This window comes from Mytilus galloprovincialis, chromosome 3 (assembly GCF_965363235.1).
Source record: "Mytilus galloprovincialis chromosome 3, xbMytGall1.hap1.1, whole genome shotgun sequence".
Lineage (NCBI taxonomy): Eukaryota > Metazoa > Mollusca > Bivalvia > Mytilida > Mytilidae > Mytilus > Mytilus galloprovincialis.
The window spans coordinates 51,091,815-51,098,366 of NC_134840.1; the positions used below are offsets into that span (position 1 = coordinate 51,091,815).

Below are 6,552 nucleotides of genomic sequence, written 5' to 3' on the forward strand. Positions count from 1 at the left end.
GCCACGTCGTGCTGCTTCGCGGGTTCGATAACGACCGTGCCAAATACACCATTCAGTGCTTGACGTCTATCGGTGACATTGATCTCATCCTCGACTGGGGCGTTTTTAATATCTTCTTCGACCAAATGGTTCAAATCGTCTCTCTTGAGCTGAGAGTACTTGGTGAGACCACGATTCTTTGCCAGTGCTTTGAGCTGCTTCTTGCTGAGGACTTCCTGGCGGGGAAATTTACGGGCGGTTTTCTCCTCGATGAACTTCACCAAGGCCTCCTTGTTCTTCCTGCTGATCCCCCTCAGACCCTCGTCCTTAGCTATTTGACGTAGGGTCTTCATGGTCTCTTTGACCACCATCTTACCCTCGACTGGGATGATCTCCTCCTCCTGCTGGCGTGGTTGCTTGCTATGCCTCCAGCAGAGGCCATCCTTCCCGGGCTTGCTCTTGCAGAGCTGCCCCTTCTTCCTTTTCAGTGGATAACCGCAGGTGGTCTTCTGCTCCCCATCTGGTTGATGCTCAAATCGCGGCTTGGTGAACTGCGCACCGCAATTTTGACACATCTGGGTATGCTCATCCATCTGCGTCAGGTTGGGGGCATCACAGCACTGCTGCTGCCTTTGAGGGGTTGGGGCTGGGGTGCTTTCTTCCAAATCTTCTTCATTCTCTAGAAAGAAATCCTGATAGCGATCCATGTTATCACTATTGGATTCCATCCTTTTATTTATTTCAACCTGTGACATCCTTCCCTTTAAGGTGTCCTTATCCCCACTTTCTTGTGGAGACTGACTTATGCTCTGTACGAAAGACATAATTCTTGTATTTACCCTATACTCAATAGGAATGCCGTCTGTTTGCATTTTGCCCTCGAGGTGGGGATTTCTATGCAGGATTCTGCATGTGTGAGGCAGAATCGGCTTTGCCCTACTACTGTCTGGCAAGGCTATTTTTTTTTCTGGGACGCCGTTGAAGGAAGACGTCCCAGAAAAAAAATTAAAATAGCCTTGCCAGACGTCGTAATTATTTGGACTACCGCAAGTGTAAATAAATCTCTGTCAAATGGCCCCTCCTGCCAAGTCTAGAATGTCAGCACAACTTTATCAAGGAATCCTCTATCAGATATGAACATATTTACCAATGCTACAATAATCGGCGGAACATTTACAAAATTAATTTAGTAAATAAAGATCGACCTACCCGATTCTCCTTGTGCGTCCACCGCCATTGACAACTGACTTGAAAATGTGCATGTCAGAAATTGACCTCAAAGAAAAAGACGTTGAATTATAACTTTTCTGTTATTTTGTGACACAAATATTGTTTAAGTTAATAAATTTGTTAATTTCTGTTTCAATTTTAAATTTTAGAAATACACAACTTTGCGAAATTAAACTGGTTTAAACTAGTTGGATAAAAATCGACAGGGAGGTTGATGGAAGAGCCTACACAAATATTGTACCCTTGTACACAGCGAACATAAAAATTACCGTAATTGTCCTAATCAGAATCGAAATAATTGATGCCAGCTATACTTTATTTTAGTTTTACATGGGTAGGCATTATATTCGTGTTATTTTAGCCCTCGCTATCGCTCTGGCAAAAATAATCACGAATATAATGCCTACCCATGTTAAAACTACAATAAAGTATAGCTGGCATCAATTATTTCTTAAACAATGAATGCATTCATCATTTTTTCCTTTCTATATTGATTATACACCCGTAACAACTCAAAACAATGATATTTAACATGATTTCAATATTTATACCAGTTGAAACAATTCAAAATGAGCGGTTCGTCATGCAAAATTTACACGATGTTCAGATGGGAATATGATGTTTTGTTCAATATTACATAGGATTGTCTCAAACAATCAAATGTATTAAATGCGGAGCGGAGGAGAGGACAATTTTAGAAATTTCAATTACCTTAATACCTCATGGCACTTTAATCGCTCAATGAAACGCTTAAATTCTGTACTTTTAGAAAATATGTGTCTTAAATAAAAAGCTAGTTGATTCAACAGAAACTAATACACAACATTACAAAAACAGTATAAAAAATAATCACAAGGCTTTGGAAATTGTAAAATGAACAAGAAATGAGCTTGATAATGACTAGTAATGACCTTTGAATTTGCTAAATTGCTTAATGTGGGCCTATAACTGCAAAGCACAACAGTGTCGTTTAATGTGTGGCAAATATCCGGACTTTAAATCCAAATTAAAAGCAGATATTTAGCCAAATATTTATCTTCCTACGAATTTACGTAAAAAAGTGAATCGGGTCAATTGAAGTATTATACTGTGGCTTTACTGTTACATCTTTAGAATACACATGTACTGCAACTGCAAATAATGCTTGGTTAAAAACTATAAAATTGCACTGCAATTTTTAACAATTTTCAGGTGCCTATTGATCTACACATAAAACTACTTAAAATGCCCTTAAAGTGTTTGAAGTTCAAGAGTAATCGTATTTACCAATTTAGTTCACAAATAATTTTTGAAGGGGTTAGTTATGAGAATTGTCAACCACAACCACAGTGGGGTATTTGTTCCAAGTTGGGTAAGGTCAGTTCAGACTGTTTTTAATATCATTTGTACCACATTTGATATTAAGAATAAACATTTTCTGAAGCTGAATAATTGATAGACAATTAAAGCCTTTAAAATTCCATGAGGTATATTGGTTATTTAAACTCGTAATCTAAATAAATATAAAAAAGAAAATGTGGTATGATTGCCACTGAGACCTCTCCACAAGAGACCAAAATGACATAGAAATTAACAACTTAGGTCACCGTACGGCCTTCAACAATGAGCAAAGCCCATACCGCATAGTCAGCTATAAAAGGTCCCGAAATGACAATGTAAAACAATTCAAACGAGAAAATAACGGCCTTATTTATACATAAAAATTAACGAAAAACAAATATTTAACACAAAAACAAACGACAACCACGGAATTATAGGCTCCTGACTTGGGACAGACGCATACACAAATAATGTGGTGGGGTTAAACATGTTAGCGGGATCCAAACCCTTCCCTTAACATGGAACAGTGGTATAACAGTACACCATACGAAGACTGTATAAAAAAGACAAGATAAGTTTACAGCTGTTTACAAACCGACTTGTTTAACATTCGACGCTCCAGTATAAGCCGTCTATATCTTAAAATGCGTACTATTAACAAGAAGAAAAAAACTAGTACCGCCCTCTTTCTGACATGAACCAGTCAATGAACTAATACACAATGAAAGCACACGTTTTTTTTTATTTGTTTTCTTATAATTGTACATGTCTTCTTACTTTATGTGTATTCATGTTATAGTATCCCCGTTATAACTAGAATTAATATGTTTGTACAATAAACTATGCAGGCATGTATCCTTTGAAAAAATCCATAGTTGAATTATATAGACTGATAATAGTACAAAAACTGTACGAGGATCCCCGAGTGTATCATCCGCTCAGTAGTCAGTGCTTCAGTACTGACATGGTTTAACAAACTTTACAAAATTGTCCGTTAATAAATTTTGAAATTATTATGAAACTAAGATTTCAACTCCCTCTGGCAAAGTTGGCTTTAGATGAATTTGGCTATTTATTTTATATATTTTCGACATATAGCTCTTCAACGATTTTCGGTACTTATCTATCTTCGGATTTCAAATGTTTGGCTTTGAGCGTTCCTGATGAAGATAAATCCAGATAAGCGCTTCTGACGCAAGAAATTATTAAACGTGTTGTTTTTAATTTTCTAAGCATATGCATCTATAATCTGATCCTTTAAATGTCAGCGGATAAATATTTGAAGCGCTCAAAATCATGTTTTATTTCGACGTAAAGACCTGATGGAATAAATGATAAAAGTTTATTGTTCCATTCTTGTTGTTCTGATTTACAAAATTGAACGAATTTAAACAGCGCCAACTAATCCATGTAAACGTACTATGATTTTTTTTTATTTGCACAAAAAGCCAAATGGTCATAAATAAAGCGCTATTTCGTTAACAGAAAGTGAATGCTGATAGTTTTTAAAACTAAAAAACCGACACTGCATTAAGAACAAAATAACTTTTTATTCCTTAAACATATAGATTGCTCGATTAAAAGTTAAAATTCATTATTCTCATTATTTATTATAACTTTTTTCATTCAACTTTAATTTGTGAAACATATTTAGCAATTATAACATGTATAATACATAATGATATTTGATACAGCCATTATGTTAATCAAGCATATTCTGATAAGGTTGACCTATAGAATGATGTTGACCAGATGTTAGACAAATTTCAAAGATAGTTGCTATGGTAATTAAGGTTATAGGAAATCTAAGTGTAATGGAATAGTCACTTTTGAGACTCTTTCCTGTCGTGTATTTGTAAGAAAGCAGTGATAACAAAGAAAACAAAAGAGAAAATCGCATCATCTAAAGAGAAAGAAACATGTAAGTTGATTGTTACTTTAAACATTCTGATATACGTATATGATTATGAATGACAAATAATACATGTTTTTTAACCACAAATAAAACTTATTTTATTTCTGAAATCTTTGTTAATAAAATTAACGGTACCAATTTTCTTGCACCAGATGCGCATTTCGACAATACATGTCTCTTCAGTGATGCTCGTGGCCAAAATATTTGGAATCCAAAGCTAATATAAAAGATGAAGAGCTATAATCCAAAAGGTCAAAAAAGTATAGCCAAATCCGTGAAAGTAATCAGAGCTTTGCATGAGGGAGATACATTCCTTAATTTATAATAATTTCTAATATTTTGTAACAGCAAATTTTAATAACACAAAAAATCCGTATGTTCATGCCAGTACCGAAGTACTGGCTACTGGGCTGGTGATACCCTCGGGGACTAATAGTCTACCAGCAGAGGCATCGACCCAGTGGTAGTAATAAAATTAACGGTACCAATTTTCTTGCACCAGATGCGCATTTCGACAATACATGTCTCTTCAGTGATGCTCGTGGCCAAAATATTTGAAATCCAAAGCTTATATAAAAGATGAAGAGCTAGAATCCAAAAGGTCCAAAAAGTATAGCCAAATCTGTGAAAGGAATCAGAGCTTTGCATGAGGGAGATACATTCCTTAATATATAATAATTTCTAATATTGTTAAATGTGAAGATTGCATTTATAACCCTTATCAATGGAAAAGTGTATTTTCGAGTTTTCCTTGTTACATACTGTTTCAGAATGTTGTTTAATTATTTTTAGGTCATACAAATTTAAAAGAATTGGACAAAATGCACAATAAATTACTTTAAGTTAGTAACATAATAGCAATCCTTAATGCCACATCGGATTCGAAATTTGAAAATATATACATGATATATGCATAATTAAAATGTTAAATATTATAATACCGATAATGCTGTTGTATTTAGATTTGATTTAGATTTTTTACTAGAATTATTCATTTAGTTAGAACATTTTTTTACATGGTTCTCTTTCCTGTATCCATATCTACCCTCAATTTTCCGGCTAAACTTAGCTAGCACAGTGAAGTCTAACAATTTAAATAGATGTTGGAAGATGTGGTATGAGTGCATTATCCCTATGGCATCGCATTGTATAGTCTAGTTTAAACAAGAGTCTTTTAGGATTTATTATATTCATAAGAAGTATACATTGAGTACTAATTTGTTCATTTCTTTATTACAGGGGCAGTAAAATAATTTTTATGAAGATTTGCTACACTGGATAAGAATTAAACAAAAGACATATTCAGAAAAAAAGTTCCAAATGAAAGTGTAGCAGAAAACAAAAGGAACACTCTTGTGAATACAACCCATGTTAGATTACAAAACTTGGAAATAACTGTATAAACCTAATGAAGTGAAATTACAGAGCTAGGAAGTAAGTGTATGAACATGATGAAGTGAATTACAAAACTTTGAAATAATTGTATGAACCGAATGAAGTGAAATTACAGAACTAGGAAATAACTGTATGAACCTAATGAAGTGAAATTACAGAACTAGGAAATAACTGTATGAACCTGATGAAGTGAATTATATAACTATGAAATAACTGTATGAACCTGATGAAGTGAAATTACAGAACAAGGAAATAATTGGATGAATCTGATGAAGTGAATTACAGTACTCGGAAGTAATTGTATGAACATGATGAAGTGAAATTATAGAACTAGGAAATAACTGTATGAACCTGATGTCAAAAGTGAATTACAAAACTAGGAAATAACTACATATGAACCTGATGAAGTGAATTACAAAACTAGGAAATAACTACATATGAACCTGATGAAGTGAATTACATTTACAGAAATGAAACATCATGACTATACTTTATAATTTTCATTTTCATTCTAGATCTGATGTTGCAACGTGTAGATACATAAAATTAAACTTTTAAGAATTTGCTCCTTGTCTAGCTAAAATAAATTATGTATTGGTATCATATCTTTTTATTCATTATTTAAGAAAAATAGGTAAAATGGATGTGTTGATTTAATTCATTCAAATATGGGTACAATTCCTGGAGAGAAAGATTAATTGATTGTTGTTTGC

At 33.9% G+C, this 6,552-nt stretch overlaps 1 long non-coding RNA gene across 1 annotated transcript; it reads left to right on the forward strand.

Annotated features, from left to right (window-relative positions):
• The first annotated feature begins 4,096 nt into the window (after positions 1 to 4,096).
• Positions 4,097 to 6,439, forward strand: LOC143066465 (uncharacterized). Its single transcript, XR_012975630.1, has 2 exons — positions 4,097 to 4,450; positions 5,684 to 6,439. It is a non-coding gene; the product is annotated as an uncharacterized LOC143066465 (long non-coding RNA).
• The last annotated feature ends 113 nt before the right edge of the window (positions 6,440 to 6,552 follow it).